Raw genomic sequence first — 24867 nt, 5'->3', positions numbered from 1 at the left:
CACATGGGCACAAGCACGTATCTCCTCACATAATAGTGGCTCTTACTGGGTTATTTGCCAATTCTCCAATCATGTGCGAGACCAATACAATGAGGGGTATTATTTGTCTTAAACCAACTGAGATCTACTTCTGGTGGTTCAGAAAGAGTGGGTTAATTGACCTTAAATCACAGGACTAAAAACAAAAGGGAGGTTATTTATCCTAAAGCAAATTCTGGGTCCTCTTCTAAGACTGGGGACAGATCCAGGACAACAGTTCTGTCCACTACTGAGTACTTTCAAATTTTCTTTAATGAGCAAATGTTAAAGTTATGATCAGAAAAGATGATAAATAAGAAGAAGCTTGAGGAAGGAGAATGGAAAGCTTTCCTGTTTCATAAGAAATATTGAACCCATTAAGTGCTTGGAAGAAAAATGGAAATGTGTCAAGTTTGTAAAAGTTCTGAAATGAATTACAATTGATTTCACAGACTATGTAGGAGACAGTGCTCTACAGTTAGTGTGTCTCTGGGCTCTTTGAGTGTTTCAATTCTTTCACTTAATAGTTGTTTCATTTGGGGCAAATTGCATCATCTCCATGTGGCTCTATTTCATCATCTGTAAAAGAGATATAATATTACCTTCCCAACAGGGTGATTGTGAGGATTTAGAAAAATAGATGTGTGCTGAAGCAATAGTAAGCATTTAAAGAATCTTAACTATTAAGATTACTTAATACATAATTAAAAAATTATTATGCAGACTTTTTAAAAATGCATAGTATTTAAATGGCCTATATGTGCTGTACAAGAGAGGAAGGCTTAATATACCTTCTATAATACATTTTTCTCAGCCTTAAGTAATTTTCACATTTAATCACACACACACCAAAAAGTTATTCCTTTCACAATCATGAAGACTTACTGTGAAGAAAAGGATGATGAAAGAGAGTAGAGGAGAAAATAAAATGCTTTCTCTACAAACTGATGGCTTAAAAACTAAGAAAAACACCTTTTTAAGACTTTGGTCATCATATTCATAGCTAATAATTAGGTAGAGTTTTTCACATGCCTGTGATTAATGTTCTAATTGTTTTCACAATTAGTAAATAATTGACTCATCACAATAGTCCTATAAATTGCTATTATTATCCCCCCATTATATGGGTGAGGAGATTGAAGCCCCTAGAAGTTAAGAAATTTGCACAAGGCCCCACAGCTAGCATCGGAGCTGGGATCCAGATACAGGAGTGTGGCTCCAGGAGGGGCTTGTAAACACTCCCTCTGCTCTCCCCTGCAGGTGCAAGCCAGCCTCCCGCTGTTACTGTAAATAACATGATGTGGTTCACTTAGTCTTGATATTCACATTCTTTGTAGCTTTCTCTCTGGGGCAGCCATCAGGAGCGGCCAGGGACACTGAGTACATGCTTCTGGACTATGACCAAGAAGGTAGATGGAAGGAAAACAGTTTAAAAATGGGACCTTTAATGTGCATTCTTCAGTGGGCAGAAAAATACCTGCCTAGTGAGGAACTGAAGCCCTACCAGCCACGTGCAAATTATGCTTCAGACACTCCCTTTGCCTTTGGGTCCACACAGTCAGAACTACAATGGATCAGGGACATGAATCTTGTGCAAATGCAGGGAGTAGGAATACCTGCCATTTTAAGATCTCAAGGAGTATGAAAAGCATGTGAAGCTTTCATCAGCAGAGACCTGCTGTCACTTCCACTATTTCCCTCAGGGCATGTCCACAGCTTCACTGGTCCTATTCAGAATGAAGATGACAGCTAGCACCTGCTGACCCCTGAATCAGTGATAGGTTCTCCCTTGAAAGGAAGCATATACCTTTCATGGGTTACAACTAGTTCATAACCTAAGTAATTCTATAGATGTAGAAGGGATACTTTCATTGGTTCTGCTATCACAGACTTGTCTCCAAAAGAACATGCCACCAGTTACTCCATTTTCAGCCATTTAAAGATATACTTAACAGGCTTCCTTCTTTAGTGCAGTTTTAGGTTTACAGAAAAATTCACAGAAAGTGGAGTTCCCATATATTCCTTATGCCCTGCACACAGCTGCTCCTGCTGTCAGCATGTTACATTAGTGGATGCACTCATTCTTTTTGACATCCTTCATTCCTCCTCCCCTAAAATTTAACATGCCTGATATTCACGTCTCTTGTGGCATTTACATGCGATTTACATCACTTCTCACGTTTATGTGAGGTTTAGAGCACGTGCATGTTGTCTGTTTAAGCGTGGATTGGGGGCAAGTTTTCTGTGTAAAAATACGATCATTAGTGAGCCTTATGCTGCTGGGTTTTTGGGTTGTCAGGTCCTGTTGACCATTGCTTCAGTTATTGGGATCATTGTCTACGGACTTTCAGTGTTCATTGTATTTTCAGCAGAACTTCCCAAGAACTTGAATGGAAGAGACCCAATCCAGAAGTACCTGACTGTGCAGGTGGGCCACGCCCATCACTGCTTCCCTCATCAGTTTTATCATCATCGTGACCCTGAACGCCATATATGAGAAAGTGGCAATCAAGATGACTGAGTCTGTTAAGCTCCTTCTGCAGCTGAGGTCATTTCTACACCAGTTTTAGAACCAGGTCAAATCAGAGACTTTATCTTTTAGGCACTTCAATTCCAGTACATTACAGTCTTTAGAAAACTTCAAGTGTAAACGTATTTTCTCTAGCCTATATGAGAAGTGAATTAGCTGCAGCTTTGCATTAGTAAAAGGGACAAAGAAAGCTTTAGAATGTCCAAGCTCTGTGTAAATATGTCAGTGCTTAATAATAATTTCAATTACATTAGATCATGTACCCTATTGTTGAAAGTAAATAGTCTCTGTATTGCAAATAAGTGGAAGAGGGTCGTGGTTCCAGTGGCAGATTTGCTTGTGCATTACTGAGAGGACAAGTAATCACACTGTTATTTGTCCTCCCCCCATGCTGTTCCTGTTAGTGTAGCTCCATTCTCATCAGCTGTGGCTTCTATAACAAATGTTTCTTCTCTCTGGCTTGTATCCCAGCCAGCGGCTTAGTGGCCCAAGTTAAGTGCTTCCCACACGCTGCATGTGGCTGGGTCGTTCTCCCAGTTGTCTGCTCAGTGGTCATCTTCTGAAAACACTAAGACCAATTCAAATTCTGAACTAGGAGGATGTTTTATGTTCCCCAAATGCTTCTAGCAATTTGCCCCGTATTTTGTTTGTTTTCTTCAATAGTCCTACCTTCCTGCCGTTCAGGGAGACAAGAGAATTTCATTTAGCAGGATGTTTAGAAGTAGCTTTCTTTCAACTTACACCTGACAGAGGACAGTTCTTGCCCATTGGATACTGTTGTGCTTATAAATTTTAAGGAACGGGTGACTTTTTTTTTTTTTTTGCCTTGTGTGATATTGCATTCATAGTGGGAGAAACTCTTACAACAGTGTGTACAGTTGGAATTAACATAGTAGCTATGTTAAGGAATTCAAAACAGCTTATATGAAAAAAGTGTGAATTGTGTATATATATATATACATATTTTGCATGTTAATTCATGTGTCTGTGGCTTTGATTAGGGTCTCAAAGCCGTTCACAGTTTTACAGACTTAACTTTTCTTTATTCTAGCTGCAGAGATCCCAAGGCAGACTGACTGTGGGAACAACCTAGCCATGAAGGTGTTCTTCTTCCAGTTTGTCAACTACTACTCCTCGTGTTTCTACATCACATTCTTTAAGGTCAGATTTGTGTCTTATCCTGGAGATCTGGTGTATTGGCTGTGAAAATACAGAAATGAAGACGTGTGAATACAGCTTTGTGTTCTGACAGTCTAACCTGTTTCAGGTTTTCTCTTAGTTGCCCAATGAAGTGTGTCTTTACTCTCTGTTCCTTAGATTTTTTTAAGCATAAAATAATGACTTTATTTCATGTTAGAGCTATCTAAAATTTAAATGAGATTTTCTTTCTAATATTCCAGTGTGACCCTGGTGGCTGTCTCCTTGAACTGATGACGCAGCTGACAATAAACATGGGATGACAGTCCATCTGGAATAACATACAAGAGGTGTTACTTCTGTGAGTACTAAGTCATGTGATCTTGGGGTGAGAACGGCCCACCCATTCAAGTCATTTTCCTGCATGCCCATCTCTAAAACAGGGGAGACTCTGCTTATTAAAGCTCTCCAGATAAGATGATCCAGCCAACAGTGTAAACATACCTCCTGTTTAATAATTATGTTTAAATACCTTCCTTTTTATGTTTAAGTTAAATCCTCAAGTGCTATAGTTTCTGCTTATTAGCCCATCACTGGGGACTGACTGATCAGAGCACTTTGAGAGATGGCCCTTTTTGAGGCCGTGAACTATGTTTTCCCACAACTTCCCGCAACTTTCTCCTCCTTTTATACATGCATTTAAAAATCCATAACAGGAATTTGTTGAGTGCCTAGTATGTGTTAGTCACTGTATTAAATGTTTTACATATATGTGTGTGTGCATGTTTGTGTGTGTACAATTTAATCACCCAAACAATCCTTATTCTTATCTTCCTTTTCAAATGAAGATCCTGTGGCTTAAAGAGGGTAAATTATTTGCCCAAGTTCTCATTGCCAATAAGAGACCACTGTGGGACTCAGATGTAAGACCCTATCTCATGGAATCCATGTTCTTCTAAGAACAGAGACCCTCTTGGGGTCCTAAGGCACAGGGTTACATAATGTTTTAAGAGACACTTGTCTAAAATAATAACTACAGAGGTTTTGACTTCCTTTTCTCTTCCTAAAAATGAGAAAAGCAGATGTTAGCAAAGGTCACACTGTCCTTTGGATTTTCACGTAAGCCCAATCCCATATCAAAGTGGACAGTCCAGTGTTATCTGCAATTTCTGAACATTTCAAGGAGCTTAGTGTATTCGCTTTCTGTTGCTGTTGTAACAAGTATCCCCAAATGACATGGTAGTAGGAAGAAAAAAGAAATAGTCTCCACTAAACAACACAAATTTAACCTTGTGCGTTTCTTGAACGCAGGAGCCTGCTGAAGTCAAAATATTGGCACGGCTGTTTCTGAAGGCCTCAGGGGAAACTGTATCTTTGACTTTTCTGGCTTCCAGAGGCCACCTACGTCTCTTGGCCTGTGACCTCTTTTCCTTCTCTCAAGGTCAGCATGGTTGTGTGCCTCTGACTCTGATCCTGTGGTCACATCTCCTCTCCTCTCTCCCCTCTTCTGTCTCCCTCTTCCTCCTTTAACGACCCTGGTGATTACAATGTGCCCACCTGTATAATCCAGCTCATCTCTCTTAGAGTAGGCTGGTTAGCAACTTTAACCGCATCTGCAACCATAGGCCCCCTTTGCCAGGGAATCTGACCTCTTCCTATTTTCTGGGGATGAGGACATAGACATATTGGGGGGAACATTTTTCTGCCCACCACACTAAGCTTTTTAAGATAATTTCTGGCTTTGAGTTTCTGTCTTCATGAAACTGTTGATCTCTCTTCTGTCTTGCCTTCCACAAAAGCATTCTGCTCCTGGCCAACCTAACTGCATTGCTCACCCTCTCTGTGGTGTCCCCCAAAACCAATTACACAAGCAGGTCTTACTGTTGTTTGGAGCATGGAGAAGAAACTCAAACAACTTGAATTTTGAAATAAAAAACCTCCATCATTTTAAAATCTTCCATGCCACTATAAAAAAAAATTATTTTTTTAACTTCATTTTTTAATTTTTAAACTATTTTAAACTATGAAACTTTTTTTAAACTTTACTTTTTTTCTTATCATCCTTCATTGTAAGCTCCAGAAACCTGCTATTCTGCCCACCGCATCCAAGTTCCCTTTCACTGTTTCTCCTCCCTTCCCTAACCTTCCTTCACTCTCCCTTATTACCAATTTTCTGTCCATTCTCTTTATAGGGCAGTTAAATTATTTTTTCTTTCCTTCTTTCTGTTTTTGCAGAGTGAACACCTTTGGGTGTCAGTGTGTCCTTCCACATTTCTTCACAAGGTCTTCATCTTTCAGCTTCAGGATGGATTACTGTGGTCTGACTCTAAACAAAGGCATTTCCCTTGTCCCCCAGCTCACCACGCCCCTCAAAAAAAGATTCTGATCTTCGCTGTGAAATGAATCCTTTTTTTCCCTACTGTGCAGTAGACAACTCTTACCCTGAGCTCACAGTCAGATTTTTCCAGAGGAGTAAAAGTAGCTCATGTGCAAATAATACTACTTTTCTCTGTGAAAAGAAATAGATCAGATAGAGGAAATACTTAACCCAGATTACTCAAAAGCATTTCCTGAAGGAAATAGGTAAATTATTTAACAATAAATTTTGTTGAATCTGGTTATCAGTGAGCTATTTTTACCAATCAAGAAGGATATATTTCCTAAATTGGTTCTGAGCAATTCATGTGAAATGAAACTTGCTCACATGAACTAGTTTAAAGTAAAGGATGCATTATAGTATCTGTGGTCTGTTTATACCTTCGCTTAAGTAAGCACATTGTTGTAGGTTCCAGTGAGCTGAACTTTGCCTACATGTATTTCTAGTCTGGGCTAAAATATTTAGGGAATATATTTTGAATTATGTTTCCCTTTTTTGAAAACCAGGAATTCTGAATTGTAGCCAATTTCGAGGGTGGCTTGTGTTTTCCTCACTGCCTCTTCTCTTTGTATAAGGTGCCAGTTTCCTTCTTAATTTTTCATATAAAATCCTAACATACCAAAGATCTATCAATTACTCTTGCTGCACCAATACTATACCCATCCTCAAAAATACATAGGAAGGGAAAAGAAAACTTATCAAAGTTAGTGACTATTTTCATGCTATTTAAATATGTCTAAAGGAACATAATGAAATGAATTTTACCATATCTCACCTGCCTCCACCCCCCAATCCCATGTGGGTTTCTTGAGTAGGATTCTGGGAGCAAATGAAGAAGGACAGTGATGCCGTGATCCAGGCTCCCTCTGGGGTCTCCCCAGCACTTGGATCGGCACCTGGTATAAAGTAGGTCTCAGTCCGAGCCAGCTGAGTGAGTGAGTGACTCACAGGCATCGAATGCGTAACATCAGTGAATTAACAGCATTCTTTGTAGGACTCAGAGAATAAGCTGAGTGCCCTATGGCCTTCCCAGCCTCACATACTATTTTGATGTTGGGGTCATTTCTGGGAATGTTATTCTGTACTTGACAAAAGTCTAGTACAATTCCAGGGTTAAGTAACTTGCCCTAGGGAAATTTTATGATAAAATATTAAGAAAAATGGTTAAATGCCCAACATGACATAGTATTGTCCTTTGGTGTTTAGATAATGTATGGCTGTAATTTTCTTACTTTATATGCTTTCTACATTTTCCACCGTGTGTACACACTTCTATATAATAAGAAAAAACAAATGTTTAAAAGAGAAAATCTCTCTTCTCCAGATATGATTTGGTTAGAGGATGAGTCAGATAGATATAATAAGAGAATCTTAAATACATGTGTCCATAATTCACTCTTTAAATCCAGGAACAGGAAACTCAGGAATGAAATAGATTAAGAGAATCAAAGATACTTGTATTCAAGATTAGCAAGTAGGAGTGTCCTCAAAAGAAATGGTGATTATCTATAATTCAGGGATTAAATGTGATAATGAACGTACAAAGACAACATGAAGTAGAAAATGCCACGTGGGAAGCACTGAGTAAAGGGCAATTTACCATGATTATGCCAATATGTGTGGTCAATTCCCAAGCAAATGATCGTGTAACCCCTGCTAGAGGGAGAAAGCTTCCAGCCTTGGCTGGAGAGTGGGGAGGATCCAGTGTCTGTATTTTTTAGAATGTCTACAGGTGCTTCTCATGTGCAAATTGGTATCCCTGCATGAGAACCATAAACCAACAGAAAACCCAAAAGACCGAGGACAATGATGGGTAGACGACAGCCCAAGCTTTTCTGCCACAGATGAGTGGCTCCACTCAGGAAGACTGATCAAGAGGCTCAGAGCCTTAGCTAAGGACAAGCAAGTCGGGACTGCTAATACGACCTAATGCCATCGACGGGGGAGGGCAGTTCAGCACAAGAAGGGAGCACCAGGTGAGTTAACATGGAAGTTACTTCCTGGATCCAAACCGTGATGGATTTTGGTCCCGGAGGGTTAAAGCCCTGGTTCCGTGGGGCATGGACCGGATTCCATAAGAGGCTGAGACAGGAATTATGAGGCAGAGAAAAATTCCCCAGGAGACTCCCGAGTCTGGGTGCCAGGAAGTGTGATGGACGAGCGCGGTCCCAGCTCCACCCGCACCGCAGGGCTCCGAGTGGCTGTGGAGCTGCGCGTTCCCGGCCGGACCTCAGACCTGACTGCAGCGCTCTGGGCTGCGGCCTGGGGAGCAGCGTCAGGAGCAGGCTGTCCCCGTCATTCTCATAAGTGCTGCAGTGACCCCCACCCCTGTGGCCACGGCGTTCCCAAGCCAAGGGTCTAAGTGACATCAACCTTATTTACATGTGACCACAGCATGTTAGCCTGTGTTGCTCAAAAAGAAGATCCCATATGGGGTTTTGATGTGTTAGGGGGGTTGCTAATACCTGGCCTGCTTTGTATAGTTTCATCCTGACAGCAGCCTGGGCAGTGGAAGTTTCATCTCCCAATTTTATTTCAACTTTTTTTGTTGAAAGTATAGTTGGTGTACAATATTGTGTTAATTCTTGATGTACAGCAGTATAGTGATTCATATATACATACATATATATATATATATATATATATATATATATATATATATATATATATATATTCCTTGTCATATACTTTTCCACTATAGGCTATTAAAAGTTATTGAATGTAGTTCCCTGTGCTATACAGTAGGACCTTGTTGTTTGAAACAAAAATTACTAAACAAAGTAACAAAGGAAGCAGACTAAAACTAGCCATGTATACAGCACAGTTGAGTTTATCTCAGGATTTAAATGTGGTTTTGATCTCCAGGATCTCTTTATCAACTTATCATATGTAAAGTGCCTGTGGAACACTTCTCAGAAAAATGTTTAAAAATCATAAGATTTAGAGAATAAAGAAGGAAGATAATTATACTGAAAAGCAGATATCAAAATATAGAAATGGGCATTTGTGATACAGTATTATCTGAATTATTGGAAGGACGTGTTGAATAAGAGGATCCAGTGGTGGGTCTACTAACCACAACATTCTGCCACAGCAGTGAGTGTAAATCAACTTCTGAGATCTGCAACAATTGCATTTTGAATGTAAATAAAGTTAAATAACAAATAAGCCATGAAGTGTGGATTCAGATTCAGGGGTATCTCGAGTCCATATCCTCACCCCTTCCCAGAGCTCCCTGCTCTTCCCCTAATGTCATTGAAAGAAGTGGGGAAAGTTTGTGAAGCGAAGGGCATGTTCCATTGCAAAGAAATCTCGTAGCAAACCTGGGAGCATGGCCAGGGAAAGGTTAATGCTGAGATCAGAGGCAGTGGGAATCCTAGCAGGGGCAGCTCTTTACAAGTCACATCATATACTCTGTGTGTGTCCACGTGTGTGTGCATACAGATGTGTGGGCATGTATGATGTATACACCTGCCTTTCATGTGAAGCCGCCTCACTGTCCAAATTTGAAATCCATCCAAACGTGCAGTGCAGTCAGCCGAAGCTCCGCCAGATGCTAAGTTGTCTGTTGTTGCTCTGTCTCTTCTGCTGAGCTCCACGAGTAAGCCACACGCCAGCTGTTGTTTCAGGGACAATAGCTCTGTAGGCTACAGGTCCATGCCTTGTTTCACTGCCAACTCCGAATTCCTTTCAGGACAAATTGCCATTTGAAAAAGGGGGAAGCATTCAGTTGGCCCACAAGCCTCTGAGTGAGGAAAAAAGATAACCTTAGAGACAGCTCTGTGGGACAGCATCCAGGAGGGGGCAGAGCACTGGGCTGTGAGTCGAGGCTGTGTTTCTTTCAAGCTCTGCACTGACTTAGAGGCGGCATGTCACTTCTTTGGCCCTTGATTTCTTCAGCTTAAATTAGTGTCTTGGACCTGTTTGATCTAACGTTAGAGTATCACTTTCCTGCTCGGTGACCCTCCATGGCTCCGCAATTCCTTCAGAGGGAAAAATGCCCACATCCTCACTGCAGTCCCTTAGGCTCCACCCCCAAAACCACCACTTATTTCCTATTCACTCTGGCCTACACCAGCCTCCATGCTGTCTGTCCAGCGTGAGGGACCTCCAGGCCTGTGATCACCGTTCCCTCTGCCCCTCCTCTGCCTGGCCCTTCCCTCCATCTTTGCCTTATTCAAAGGTCACGGCCCCATCCCCACTCCTCCCTCCCACACATTCCTCGCCCTCCTTTATTTTCCCTGCAGCACTTACCACCAGCTCACAGACCCTGTATTTCTTTCTTTTACTTATTTTCTCTGACGATTTTCAGACTGGAAAGGCCATGGTGGATAATAGCAGAGAAATGGGGGGAAAAAGACAAATGAGGGAAGGTATCTTCTAAAAGCTAAAATGCCCACTGAAAAGGAGTTAGGAGATAAAGTAGCAGTCGTTACAATTTTAGTAAACCCAAGGTATGTATTCAGGACTAGTTTTCACAATATTTGGGGGTAGGGAGGCAGCAATAATAAGAAATGTATCCTGAAAACAAGAAAGTAAATTCTTGGGAAGATGATGTGTCCAGCTTGAAATGTCAACAATACTTTTATGACCTTGGTCTGATAATATCCTGCCTTATAATTTGATCTGTTTGGCAGCTGGGTCATGAATCTAATGGTGCCACAGTTTTGGGAGCAGAACAGACCACCCCATGATGGGAACGGGACAACCATCTGTATCCCATGGGCAATCTGGGGTTATTTTATGAATACCTTGAAATGAGCAAGTCATCAGTGGAGATTTCGGTGCTGTCGGCTATACTAGAATATGCTTGGGGTCTCAGAAGCATCGGTTACCGAGCCAAACAATGACCTATCATACCGAAACAGAGCCCGCTTTTCTCCATTTGATGCAATTATGCAGTCAGGCTTTCAAACAGGGTGCCTGTGTGTATCTTTATCAATGTTTATGTTGTACAAAGCTGAAGATTTACTGCCAAGGAATGAAATGGAATACTCATTCAGGTACGTCTCCACCATTGATTCTCAGATCCTTCTGGTCGTGTCGTCTAAGGATGAACTCAGAACCGTTACTAGATGTGAGTCAGCTAGGGCTGCAGCCCGTGTGGCACAGCTGTTGGCTGATCTCCTTCTAAACAGAGTCATGTGAGCCCTCCAGCCTGTGCAGAAAGCCCGCAAGAGCGTCCTGCCTCATGGCAGCAAGGGTCACAGGGTCACCCCTTCCACATCTCACACCTGCCTTTGACGTTGTTCCTATTTCTTCTGGCTGATGGTTTCTGCCTGGTTCCTTGAGTGACCTAGCACATCACTGGCTTGAATTCAGGATGAATTTGCTGATCTGGGGTGTTGGTTGAGCACAGGTCCCCTCCTTCTCCAATGTCTTTGTCCATTTCTGTACATTTGCTTGGGCTCTGTTTCTCTTTGGTTGAACTTGGTTTTGAGCTCTCGGTTGCCTTTAAATGGTTGCATCTCAAAATAGATTTCCATGGGAAACATCAACTTTTCTATTATGCATGCAGCACTTTTATCTACCAGAAGGCTGATGATGTGCACGTTTTGTTTCTAAGCCCTTTCAGCTCACCACTGCCTTAAATTAGTTGTTTTTTTTTTAAGCTTAGGAGACAGGAAAAGATTTTGGTCAATAGGCTTTGCATTTATGCATGCATGTTCATGTCTGCAAAGGCACCCCTTTGTGCTTCCTGTTTATAAGTCTACAGATAGAGGGAGGTTTTTTTTTTTCCTAAATTACATTCTATATATAAAATAATTGCTGTTAAAAATATATGTTATACATGGAAACGCATCTGGTTCCCTCGGTGAGTGAAAGGTCATCTTGTGGCATCTTCAGTCAGTTATGCTTTGTGACCTGGTGTCTGATTTGAGTTTCATCTTTGCTTTTGTTGTGTTTCATGACCGGTTTCCTTAACGGGTGCAGCTGCAGTCCCTGGTGTAGAAGTTATGTTCATTTATTCTGCTTATTTTCAAAAGGACTATAAGCTAATGACCTACTATTCCAAAATGAGTCATAATTGCAAATATGTCTTATTGGGGCTATTATCATCATTAATAATAACAACAACATTCTGGGGACAGCATATCATTTGGTAATTTAACACACATGGAAAAAGCCTTGGAAAAAAGTTATTGTTCTAGTTAAGTCAAATAAAGGTCATTGAAAGGAAAAGTTGTACAATTTCGGGAGAAATTGATAGGACTTTTAGAACTTTATAGTCTCATTAAAATACCAAATAATTCAGCCTCCCCCTACCCTGCAAAACAGGATGGAATAACAGCTATTCTAGAGAGATTTTTCAGATTTATTCATTTTCCTATTATCTAAATAATCCCTAACGAATTAGAAAATTCAATCCATTTCTGAGAGTAGGCAGTCTGTTATTCTGTATTCAACACTGGAGTGAAACTTATTTTGTGTTCTTTTCGTTCATGGGAGATAGAATTTCCAAGTGCTTTTTGAATTATTTTTGTTCCTGTAAAATAAAATGCCTTTGGTGGTGATCCACTGACCTCAGTTTCCTCCTCCCAGTTTTCCCCATGATCATTAATGACACCCCACCTGCCTTTTTAGTTATGCCTCTTAGCTGCTGAAGGGGAACAGCTTCTGACAGATGACCCTGGAGCCCTCCACCCGTGCTTCGTTATGCCTCGCACCCAGCCACCAACCCTATTCTCCTTCGCCTGAAGTACCTTTCTCTGCTTTTCTGCCTGGAAGGACTCTTGCCAAGCCTTGGCAGGAAACCCTCCACTTTTTAGAGATTTTCTGCTCTCCTCTCTAGGCATGAATTGCAGTTGATTCTTGTCTTGATGGTGCGTGATTGTGTCCATGTCCATTGTGCTCCCCGGCTGGACTGATCCTGTCGGAGGCAGTAGTCAGGCTTTTCACCTTCCCGTCCATGTCTGGAGCACCACAGCCTGGACCCTGGTTCTCATACGTGTTTAAGTGACTTGAGCTTGGAGTTTCAACACATTCACATACAACTGCTAGATGAGTTGGCGGTAACATTGCCCCCAAGGCCCCCACAAGGTTCTATATGGCATATGTTTTTTTCTGAGTGAAATTTCTCTTTTATTTCTTTTAGTGAATTCCCCACTGTCCTTTGAGATTATTAGAGTAACCCTGAGTTGTTAACCACAATAGCTCTCCCCCCACCAGCGAGTGATCCTGCTGTCTGAGAACTCAGACATGGGACATAAGAGAAATGATCTATCAGTCTTAAAATCTGGAAGCCATAGATACCGTTTTGTACTTAGAGCACCCACAGCACGAACACCAGTCTCTCAAGAATTTGGCACTGCCTTCCCAGAGGGCGGGTGCCGTAAGTGAAAAGCAGTGAGTGATGAAGTGAGAGCTCTTCGTCTCTGGTACTGCCTCTTCCACCCTTGCTGTGTTAACTTGATCTTCCCTTCATATATTATATCCTCCATTTAATTTACTGCATTTAATATCAGTTGTTCTTCAACATCTCCTTGCACCCGCCCCCTTCATTCCCTCTCTCTCCAGTGCAATCCCACCCACGCTGCTCCTGTGCTCTACAGGACCAGGTCTGACTCCCCCACGCCCTCACCTCTGTTCTGTCTGCCCACCACCTGCATGACATTTCCTTAACTCCGCAAAATGAACTCCCCAAAATGGCAGCTGAGTAACTGGGGGGGATTGTAGACCTTTTATCTCTTTACTGATTCATTCGTTTATCCATCCAACAAACACTGAGCACCTGCTATGCCAAACACTGTATCAACTGCTGGGGAGACGAAGACAGGTAAAACTTGGTGTCTGCACTCCGCAGGCCAGGCGAGACTTGGCGAGTAGTTGATGAATTGCTCAGCAGGTGAACACACATTGGACTTCCTAGAGCTGGAAATATTTGAACTGAATCTTGAAAGGAGAAAGGAAGTTAGCTCTCTAATATGTGGTAGAGGGAGTGGACACTTCATGCAGAGAGGTAGAGACATATAAGAGCACATGGCATGAAGCAGCTTGGCCAGACTGAAGAACAAGTAGGGCTAGAACAAAGGATCCATAGGTGGGAATATCAGGTGCACAAGGCCTCTGTCACGATGGGCCTTGTGTGCTTAGACTTGAATGTATCCTTAAAGAAACAGGGATATATTGGAATATTTGTAAGCAAGAGAATTGCATAATATTTATGTTGAAGAAGATCTGGTTATTCTGGCAGCAGAATGGAAGATACTATTTTTGGGGGGAGGCCCATATTTTGGGGGGAAAGGATATTTTGGGGACCACCCCAGGTAACCCAGACAACAAGTGGTACAGACCATAGAAATATCAAGATAAAAATTCCTGAAGAAGGATATTTTGCTTATGAAGGCACTTTAATTGCATACCTTTCTGTGACTTGTAATAACTTCATAGACCCTCTGAATGTGCTGCACTCACCTTCCCAGACTCAAGGGAGCTTGCTCACTTGCCTGTTTTCAGTGTATTTCCTCCAACGTTCTCTATGCATAGCTTTCCCAAAGTTACATTTCTTATTTACATTTAACTTGTTAGATACATCCACAATATTCTTTTTTTAATCCTCAATTACAAATCATCTTCCAAGATTATATTATTTCAACACTGAGAGTGAATAATATGCTTCAAGATTCCCAGGTTTATCACCAGCAAATAACTATGGTTGGTTAAAGATTTTTAAGTATGTTATTCCTACTAAGGGTATATACATGAAAGAAACAGGTTGTAATTATTCTTCTTCCCAGAGATTTTATATTTGTCTTTTGTTTGGATTCTTTCACTGTTGAACATTATTATTACCATGAATGTCTTTTCTCTTTGGGATTTAGTTCACCATTTGCCTCTCTTTACAGGATAAAAGAATATATGTTGTCCTTCCATCCATCCACCACTCCATGAAGTGTGTCCATTACTTCAACAGGTATGCAGTTTGGGTTACCACCTTATTTGTGGTCTCTTTTCCAGTGGCCCCTCTGTTGGCTCTGGGGAACAATATATTGGAAATCAGAGTGGATACGTGGAAACTTGACTAACCAGTATAGCTGCATGGTGCCAGAAAAAGCCCAGAACATCGCAGCGGGGCAGCCAACCATGCAAGGAACAGCAATTCTGGCTGTGGTGACCAATGTGAGTAAAAAGGCTTCACGGGCTGAAGACCTTGAAAAGTCCAAAAATGCATTGGCGTTGCTTCCTAAGGAACCCAGTGTTGGGTACTGTTTAATATGAGAGGGAGTTGCTAACACTATCATTATTATAAACAATGTAGTTGTTGTAACTGTATTTGTTATTATTTTTAATATATTTTCTTTATAATTATTATTTGTGACTTACAAGGGCTCTTACAGAGGCAGTTGTTAAGAAGCGTGGCCATTGTACTTTTGCTGAAGTGTTAATTCAGTAGAAGCATGGTAATAGCATTAATAAGTACCCACCCTTTTGATCCTCACATGACTATAAATGTCACCCAGCAGTGCTTGTATAATGGAGATAGAAATCTACCCTTTTAAGAGTTTGTAGAACCTAAAATAAGAGCAGTCATTCCACCGTATTTTACCATATATTCCACACTATCAGTTTAAAGTAGGAACTACCTGATGAAGCCATATAAACACTTTGTGCCTCCCCAGTCATTCATTACCTTCCTGGTCCCCTGGGGCAGAGGTTCTTCCAGAAGGTTGTCCCATCTCTCCTCCCCACCCCACTCGGCCTTTGCTACCCACTGTTGGTCATTAGCTAAGCATCCTCATTCCCTGCATGTGTCTGAGCTGTGAGGGAACAGAACTCAGCTGTTTACAAACTGTATTGACTATGATCAGTCTGAACAGTCTCTCTCCTTCCCTGCCCCCATCCCCACAGGGCAACAGGGGGCTCACAACCACAGCGATTCCCATGCCAGCCCATCAGGGCACCTTCTTCCCTAGAAATATTCTTACAACCAGGGCTGCTTCCTCCCTCACTTCACTGCCAGTTTCACTCCCAGGTTACAGTCCCCAACAAAAGGCTATCCCAGTTTGAATTTCTTAACCAAGTCACATTGACCCTGAGTACCTGGCATTTTCCTATGAGCACTCATAGAGACAGAACAGGGCCTGGCAGTGGCTGCTGGCCAGGTTCCTGGGTGAGGGGACTTGCTGGGTCCTTCAGGTTCTGCAGTCTGGCCCGAGCTTAGCTCCCAGCACGGCGTCTTCCCATCTGCATGATTTCGGGCCAGGCTTCAACAGTTCAGAGCTTCATTTTATTATCTGCAAACAGAATAATTCCATGCTGCATATTTTAAGACTGTTATGTACCACAAAGGGTGCTTAGGGAATTCAGTGAGTCAATACATGGAAGTCACACAGCCTGGTCCTCAGGGAATGTTAGTTATCTTCATTATGAACCATCGATAAAATTGGCTGCACAGACTTGCCCAGGTATCAAAGCTGCAGGCACAAGAATTTGACAATGTGTCACTGTCTGGATCATAGTCACAATTTTACACAGTAAAACAAGCTACCTGGGACCACCCAGCTGTCAGCCCACCCGACTCCCCACCCCAAGAACCCTCAATTTATCTGATTTCCTTCTACCCCTACTTTTTGGAGAAAGTTGGCAAATCACACACAGTCAATGACTGCTAGGTTATGTCCATTCCCATCCACTCAAATTGCCCCATTTTCAGTATCCACTGTGCTGCAAAACATAGACTAATGTTCAGAAATATGACAGCAAGGCCTTTCCCTTTCCACAGTCAGAGAAGTATGAATCTGTCATGTTTAATAAGTCATATGACACTAAGCAAGGCAAGAAAACAGGCTCCTGTGCTTTAAGGAAATTTTTAGCAACGATGTTTAAAACTAAAAGTGTTTTTGTTTGACCTTCAGCTAACCAGAAAATTCAGTTGACTCCTATTACCCATTACTCAGGTGTCCTGGTTTGAGAGTATTAGGCACTTTTTCCTCATCTCCCCAGCATGACTTTGCTCATCAGCACAGATGGAGTGTCTCCAAGGCTGCTCCGTGTGCATGGGCATGTGCGTGCACACATGTGCACCCACTGATTGGTGCCACTGATTCATATCCAGGAGTTGTTCTGTCTTATAACTCAGGCATTGCTTTATTATACCCTAGAAAACTGCTTTTAGATCATTGATTGAACTATAGACCATCCTCTTGCCCACATTAGGAAGTGACATCTTCCAAGACACAGGTCCTGTGTGCTTGCATATATGTATAAGTAAGAATTAAATATGTATGTCATCCCCTCACATAGTTAATTTGTGCCTTCACAATTGAATGTGCACAGTAAAGGCTAACTTCCCATAACAAGAGAACTTTTAGGAAGAAAGAAGAAGGAATTAGCCACCAGGGAGAAGACAGGACATCAAGCAGGAGTTTGGTATAAAATCATTTATTCTAAAGCTGCTCTGGCTCAATAAATAAGTGGAATTGACATTGTTGTATCATGCCAGAGCATCTGCTATTGAAGACCGATTTTAACTTACTTTGATATAAGTGGAAAATTGTGTCAGAACAGCATGGGAAATGAAGCACATTGCATCTATCTGTACTCCTGAAGTGTTTCTCAGAGCTGCTCAGTTTTGAGAAAAACTATCTTGTCAGGAGACAACAGACTTCTTTTCATTGTTGGAATTTTTGTAGTTTCCAGAAGCACATCTGCAGGTGATTCTGTAAAAGTCTAGAGTTGACTTAAATAGCAGAAAATTTTAGCCTATTGAAATCTAGGAGAAGTGAAATATTTTTGCCTACCACCACCACCACAACCACCACCACCAGACAAGCACGTGAACACCCAGAGAGATTTCACATCAGAGGGGATGACAAAGCTGGTTCTATTACCGAGGCCAAACTTGTTCTGCTCACCGCACAACAGTGATACATAAATAAATCAGGAGACAAGGTTTTGGGGCAAGGAATAGTAACTTTATTCAGAAAGCTGGCAGACCAAGAAGATGGGGGACTAATGTCCTGGAGAACCATCTTGCCCAAGTCAGAATTCAGGCTCCTTTTAAACTAAAAAGGGGAGGGGGTGTGGTTGGTTGTGCAGACTTTTTGCTGCAGGCATTCTTTGTACTTGCAGCCATCCATGTGGGTCAGGCTATGGTGTCCCTGTAAACCTCCAACAAAACAAAGGTTATTCTCTATTTTGCAACTTGCCATCTCTGCATAAGTGCAGAAGTGCTAACATCCTTAAAGGTCAGAGACCCGAGAATATGCTCTCCTGTAGCCTTCAGGCTAAAGGCAACGTTGTTTTACAAAAGGGGCAGAGCCATCAAGATTAAGCCTGGAAAACAGGACACAGTGCTTAAAAGTAAATGAACAGATCCAATATGGCGTCAGATTTGTTCTCCTCTATTACAGTTCCAGCTGGGGAAGTTTTGAAATAAAAAATCCCCTTAGCTGTTTTTCTTGCTTTGCCTGAGATTTCGTTTGTTGGCTTGTGGTCTCACGGTGTCTAAACTGTGTATTCAGATGAATACTATTAAAATCATATGGTGCAGAAAACATACCTGTTCTGCTTCAAAAAATGACTGAAATATCTAGCTTTGTTTATTCCCATAGAATTTGGATTGAATCTATTCTCGACTTTCTTCTTCCTTCAAACCAGTTTTTTACTGGAGGGTTTAAAGCCCAAATTAAAGAATTTTGGAGAAAACTCATATAATTCATAAGAGCTTTACTTCTGAATTTAAGACTGACCCATATTTATACTTTTAATCAAGGAACACACTAAACTTTGTTAGTCAATCATTTATGACGTTTTTAACTTTGTCCATGTAATCTTTTGGAAGTTGAGAGGCTTAGACACTTGATCTAACAAAGCAGGTATCATTGCTTGACTCTGTGAATGGAACAATCCCAGTATAGCTTCCTGCTAGTGTATTTTATTAAAAATAATAAAGAATTCTTGTTCTCTAATAAAGCAAAAGACAAAAGCAATACTGAGTGTTTCAAATAAATCAGACTATGGGTTGACTTATCTAAACAAGTCAAGATAGTATAGGGAAAAAAGTATGAATTTGAAGGAAAATATATTTTATGCAATTAATATTCTATTTTTAAGAAGCAAATGATAAAAATTTTTTAATCATTTATCTACAAAGGAGTTATATAATGCCAACTTATTTTCATAAGTGTTACATATACAAAAGGTCTATCTAAATCTACATTATTAAAGATTAAATTATACCAAATAGATCTCCAAGGTTGATTGATTTTCATGATATTTCTAATTTTTGAAAATATAACTTACATATAACATATCCAAGCAACTCTTGAGTTACCCACAGTGACCTAGTATACAGTTAACCTTACTGTACTTAAAAAATGTAATAGGCAAGGATCAGACCCTTGCTTTTGAACTGCCACTGGACTCCTGGATATTCCCTTAGGTTAAAGACCAAAAGCAAAGTAACTATTCTACTTTAAAGCAGTTGCTCAAAGATTTTAAGACATTCAATATCTATATCCAGTTTACAGGAAAGAATTAAGTTTTGTGAATCTTAAAAAAAAAAAAATCTACTGCTGAAAATGAAGTTCTGTCATTTCTGTTGACCATAACTATAAAGGCTGTAAATTAATGCTCCCCTTACTGTTTTCCTCCCAGCATAGGCCATGATCACCGCTTTCACACCAGGCACAATATCCTGCCTGGTGTATTACTGGTCCTTCTTCGTCCCACCCTAGGGGTCCACCTGCATGACACCATGGAGGGACACATCAACAAAACCCTCTGCTAGTTCAGCATCATGGACTTCAAAAGCAGAAGCAAGGAACATCCATACATTAGGCTTCATAACCATACCTCATGCAGGTAAATTCTGTTTACAGGTGTTTAAAAATGCATTTCATCATTTATAGGATGTTTATTGTAATATAATTCTGTTTGGTATCACAGCTGCCAGAAGTGTTTTTTTTTTTTTTTCCTAGTTTTCTTTTCAATTAAACTTAAAAAAGGAAAAGATATAAAAGTTAATAGAGACTAGGGTTAGAATCTTCAAACCAAACCATAAAGCAACATTTTATAATGAGAGTTTCAAGTGGGTACAGTGAGATGGATCCAGGAGAAAACTCTATTTTTTTTTTTCTGTTTTATATCTGAGTGCTTTACTTTGTGTTAAAAATGTTTCTTTTTTTCTTCTTTTTCTCTTTTTAAATTTTTTATTGAGTAATAGTCGTTTTACAATGTTGTGTCAAATTCCAGTGTAGAACACAATTTTCTCAGTTATACATGAACATACGTATATTCATTTTCACTTTTTTTTTTCACCATGCAGGAGAAAACTCTCATATGTTAGAAATGAAGAAACTCTTAAGAGTTCCAAAAAGTAAGATAATTCAGTTGATATGAGTAATGTGTTATTTAAGCACACCCTGATGATCCTGAATGATGACAAACTAGCACAGTCACTTAACAAAGCAACACAAAGACAATGTAACCTGGTAACCACTAGTTTGTTCTCTATAAGCCTGTTTCTTTTTTGTTATATTCACCAGTTTATAATTTGTTGTATTTTTTAGATTCCACATACAAGTGATATCATACAGTATTTGTCTTTGTCTGACTTATTTCACCAAGCATAATACCCTGCAAGTCAATCCATGTTGTTGTAAATGGCAAATTTTCATTTTTTATGCCTGATTAGTATTCCATTGTATGTATGTGTGTGTGTATATTTGTATATATATATATATAGATATACACCAAGGATCATATGGTAGTTCCATTTTTAGCTTTTTGAGGAACCTCCATACTGTTTTCTACAGTGGCTACACCAATTTACATTCTCACCAACAGCATATGAGGGATTCCTTTTCTCCATATCCCTGCCAACATTTGTTATTTGTGTTCTTTTAGATGACCATTCTGACAGGTGTGAGGTGATGCCTCATTGTGGGTTTGATTTGCATTTCTCTGATTATTAGTGATGTTGAGCATCTTTTCATGTGCTTGTTGTCCATCTGTATGTCTTATTTGGCAAAATGTCTATTCAGGTCTCCTGCCTATTTTTCACTTGAGTTTTTATGCAAATATAGTTTATAATGATATATGTAGCAGACATTAAAGCTCCTAAATATATGAAGCAAACATTGACACAATTGAAGGGAGAAGTAGACAGCTCTACAATAATAGTAGGAGACAACAATAACACACTTTCAATAACAGGTAGAACAAGACAGATGGTCAATTAGGAAATAGGGGGCTTGAACAACATTACAGATCAGTTGAACTTAAGAGATATATATAGAAAACTCCACTTCACAACAGCAAAACACATTTTTCTCTAGTACATATGGAATATTCTCCAGGTTACACTATATGTCAGGCCACAAAAATGTCTCAATAAATTTAAAAAGATTGAAATCATGCAAATAATCTTTTAAATCAAAATGGAATGAAACTAGATATCAATAGCAGAAAAAAAAAAACCCAGGAAGATACACTAATGTGAGGAATTAACACCCTTAAACAACCCATGAGCCAGAGAAAGAATCATAAGAAAATTTAGGAAAACTGAGTCAAATGAAAATGAAAACCTAGCATATAAAACTTAGGGATTCTGTAAAAGTAGTACTAAGAAGGAAATTTATACCTGCAAATGCTTATATTAAAAAAAGAAAGATTCCCAACTCAACAATTCACACATTAAAGAACTAAAAAAGAAAAAACTAAATGCAAAACTAGTGGCAGGAAGTTAATAAAGATTCAAGCAGAGATATTCAAAATGAGAAAAGAAAAGCTACAGAGAAAAATCAATAAAACTAAGAGTTGCTTTATTTAACACATAAACAAAATTGACAAATGTTTTGCTAGATTGACTATGGAAAAAAGAGACAGACTCAAATAACTAAAATCATAAATGAAAGAAGGGATATTACAATAAATTTTACAGAAATAAAAAGTATTATTAGAGCATTATGAAAAATTGTACACCAACAAATAGCATATCTCAGATGAAATGGACAAATTCCTAGAATCACAAAACCTACCAAGACTGAACCATAAAGAAATAGAAAATCTAAACATCCAAAATTGGTTAGGAGATTGAATCAGTCATCAAAATCTTTCAACAAATAAAAGCTCAGGAGCAGAAGACTTCACTTGTGAGGTCTACCAAACATTTACAGAAGAATTAACACTAATTCTCCCCCAAACTCTTCCAAAAAATTGAAGAGGAGGGAACATTTCCAGATTCATTTTATGTTGTCAGCATTACACTGATACCAAATCCTGACAAGGACACTATAAAAATTGCAGACCAATATCCCTGATGAAAATTCTCAAGAAAATATCAGCAGACAGAATTTAACAGCACATTTAAGTATTATACACTGTGAACAAGTGGAATTTATTATTGGAATGCAAGAATGGTTCAACATACAAATATTAATCAATTTAATATACCACAGTAGCAGAATAAAGGTGAAGGGAACCCATGATCATCTCAATTTATGCAGAAAGAGCATTTGACATAATTTAACAACTTTTAATGATGTAAACCCTCAACAAACTAGGAATAAAAGATAACTACCTCAACATAATAAATGCTACATATGAAAAGCTCACAGCTAACATACTCAGTGGTGAAGCTGAGAGCTTTCCCTCTAAGAAAGGTTAATAAAAAGACTAAATTCTTCACAAGGAAATTCACAAAATACCGTTATATAGAATAATATTCAAGATTCTCTATATCTTCTTTACAGACCAAAAAAACCACCCCCAAAACAAAAAGCTTACACCAGGAAAATAATGATAAGTGTCCCTGGTTGAGGACAACAATGAACAGGAGACTAAATTAGACAGGTGACTAGATTGTATAGTAGGAAATATTTAGAACCATTACATAAGATTTATATTTGTCAATAGACACATAAGTTAATGGAACAGAATAGAAAAGCCAGAAATAGCCCCCACCCAAGAACAGACAACTGATTTTTGACAAATATACAAAAAGCAATTTTTGAAAAGTCTTTTCAAACAATGGTACTGGGACAATTGGATATGCATAGAAAAAAGTGAACCTTGACCTAAGTCTTACACCTTAAGCAAAAATTAACTCAAAATGAATCATAGACCTTCATGTAAAACATAAACTACAAAACTTTTAGGTGATTTCATAGGAGAAAACATGGGGAGCTGATGCTGAGTGGTGACTTCTTAGACTTGACACCAAAAGCATGACCTATAAAGGAAAAGAAATCAGCATATTGGACTTCATCAAAATGAAATTTTTTTTGCTATATGAAAGAGCCTGTTGAGAGGATAAAAAGACAAGCTAGAGCAAGGGAGAAAATATTTGATAACCACACATCTGACCAAGGATTCATCTCTTAAGTTCATATCAAAACTCCAAAGTCAAATAAAGAAATAAATACAATTCAATTCAAAAAATGGGCAAAAGGCATTAAAAGGCATTTCACTAATGATATAGGATTGGAAAACACACAGATTTAAAGATAGGTTATATTAGTAGCCATTTATGGAGGAAGTGAGCTTTAAGCCTGACCTCAGATAGAATTTCATAAATTAATAGGAGTGTAAAACATAAGCTCAAAGATCCCAATGGATCCCAATAATGTTCTTTCATCTACCATTTTCTTTTAAAGTTTAAATTTTTCTGCAATAAACTAGCATTATATCTAGTATAGTTCTGTTATATATATGTACATAGTTTATATATTTTTTCAGATATTTAGGAATACTTGAACAGTATTTCATTTTATTTGAAGTTATTTACTTAGAAAATTTTACATATGGTAATGGTTTTTAAATGTCTTATGTTTTAGAGATAAACAAATACTAAAGTATTGACTAATAAAATATTATGCCTTTTATAAATAACCCAGTGAGGGATGGAAGAAAGTGTGTGGGAGTGTGGATGAAGCAAGACTGTGGAAAAATTGAAAGAGTTCAAGTTGGCTGAAAGGTATATATTGGCTCATTATAATATTCTAATTTCCACAACTTTGAAATTTTCTACAATAAAGATTAAACTAAATTAAAATATATGTACATGCATATTTCTATGTGAATAGGAAAATAAAATCTGAAAAGATACATGTCAAAATGTTACCCATGGTTATCTCTTGCATGTAAAATTGGAGAGAAGGAAAGAGAATTTTCTATTTTAACTTTACAGATGTTGAGATTTGCACAATGAACATATTTTTAAATTAGATACAATGACAGTGAAATTCATGATTGCTATTTATAATTAATCCCTTTAATCAGTGGATTATACATTATAGAAAGTTTGCAAGTGTGTAAAACTTTAAGAAGGCTCAAATATTGCTAGAAATGTACAGAAAGAGAAACACATAAAACATATTGATGAAGCTAAACTCGAACTTCTTGTCCACAATGTGATCCAGATATTATGATTCTTTTTTAAAAGAAAATAAAATAATCCAAATGCACTGGCTTATCCACCAGATATACATTTTTTTTAAGGCATAACAACAGAGTTGGGAAAATTACATAGTGGAAATATTCAACAATGATCCAGAAGAATGAATTTACCTTGGGCTCAGTTCCTGAAATTTGAGTCTTTGAAAATACACTTAATTATATTCATAACCACTAGGGCTCAGTGTCTTCTTTAAAATGTGAAATTAATGATGCACTTTTTAGAAAACAAGAAGATCACAAAACTTATTCTAACTTGGCGCTAGGTAGATAAGAAACTGTCTTTGGGACAGTCTCTGGTCTTATCTAAAACAAAATGCCAGGGAAGTTTGTGAAAGATAGGGATGGGTCCCCATTAAGACACTTCTTTTATTTACTCCTGAGATGACTGAGAAGAATGTTGTTT

General features: G+C 39.0%; 1 pseudogene; it reads left to right on the top strand.

The window, feature by feature from the left end:
- The window catches only part of LOC135319987 (anoctamin-6-like), a 64459-nt pseudogene extending 44463 nt beyond the window's left edge, over positions 1-19996 (top strand).
- The last annotated feature ends 4871 nt before the right edge of the window (positions 19997-24867 follow it).

The sequence above is a fragment of the Camelus dromedarius genome, chromosome 35 (genome assembly GCF_036321535.1).
Source record: "Camelus dromedarius isolate mCamDro1 chromosome 35, mCamDro1.pat, whole genome shotgun sequence".
Classification (NCBI taxonomy): Eukaryota; Metazoa; Chordata; class Mammalia; order Artiodactyla; family Camelidae; genus Camelus; species Camelus dromedarius.
This window is presented reverse-complemented; position numbering and strand designations above follow the sequence as displayed.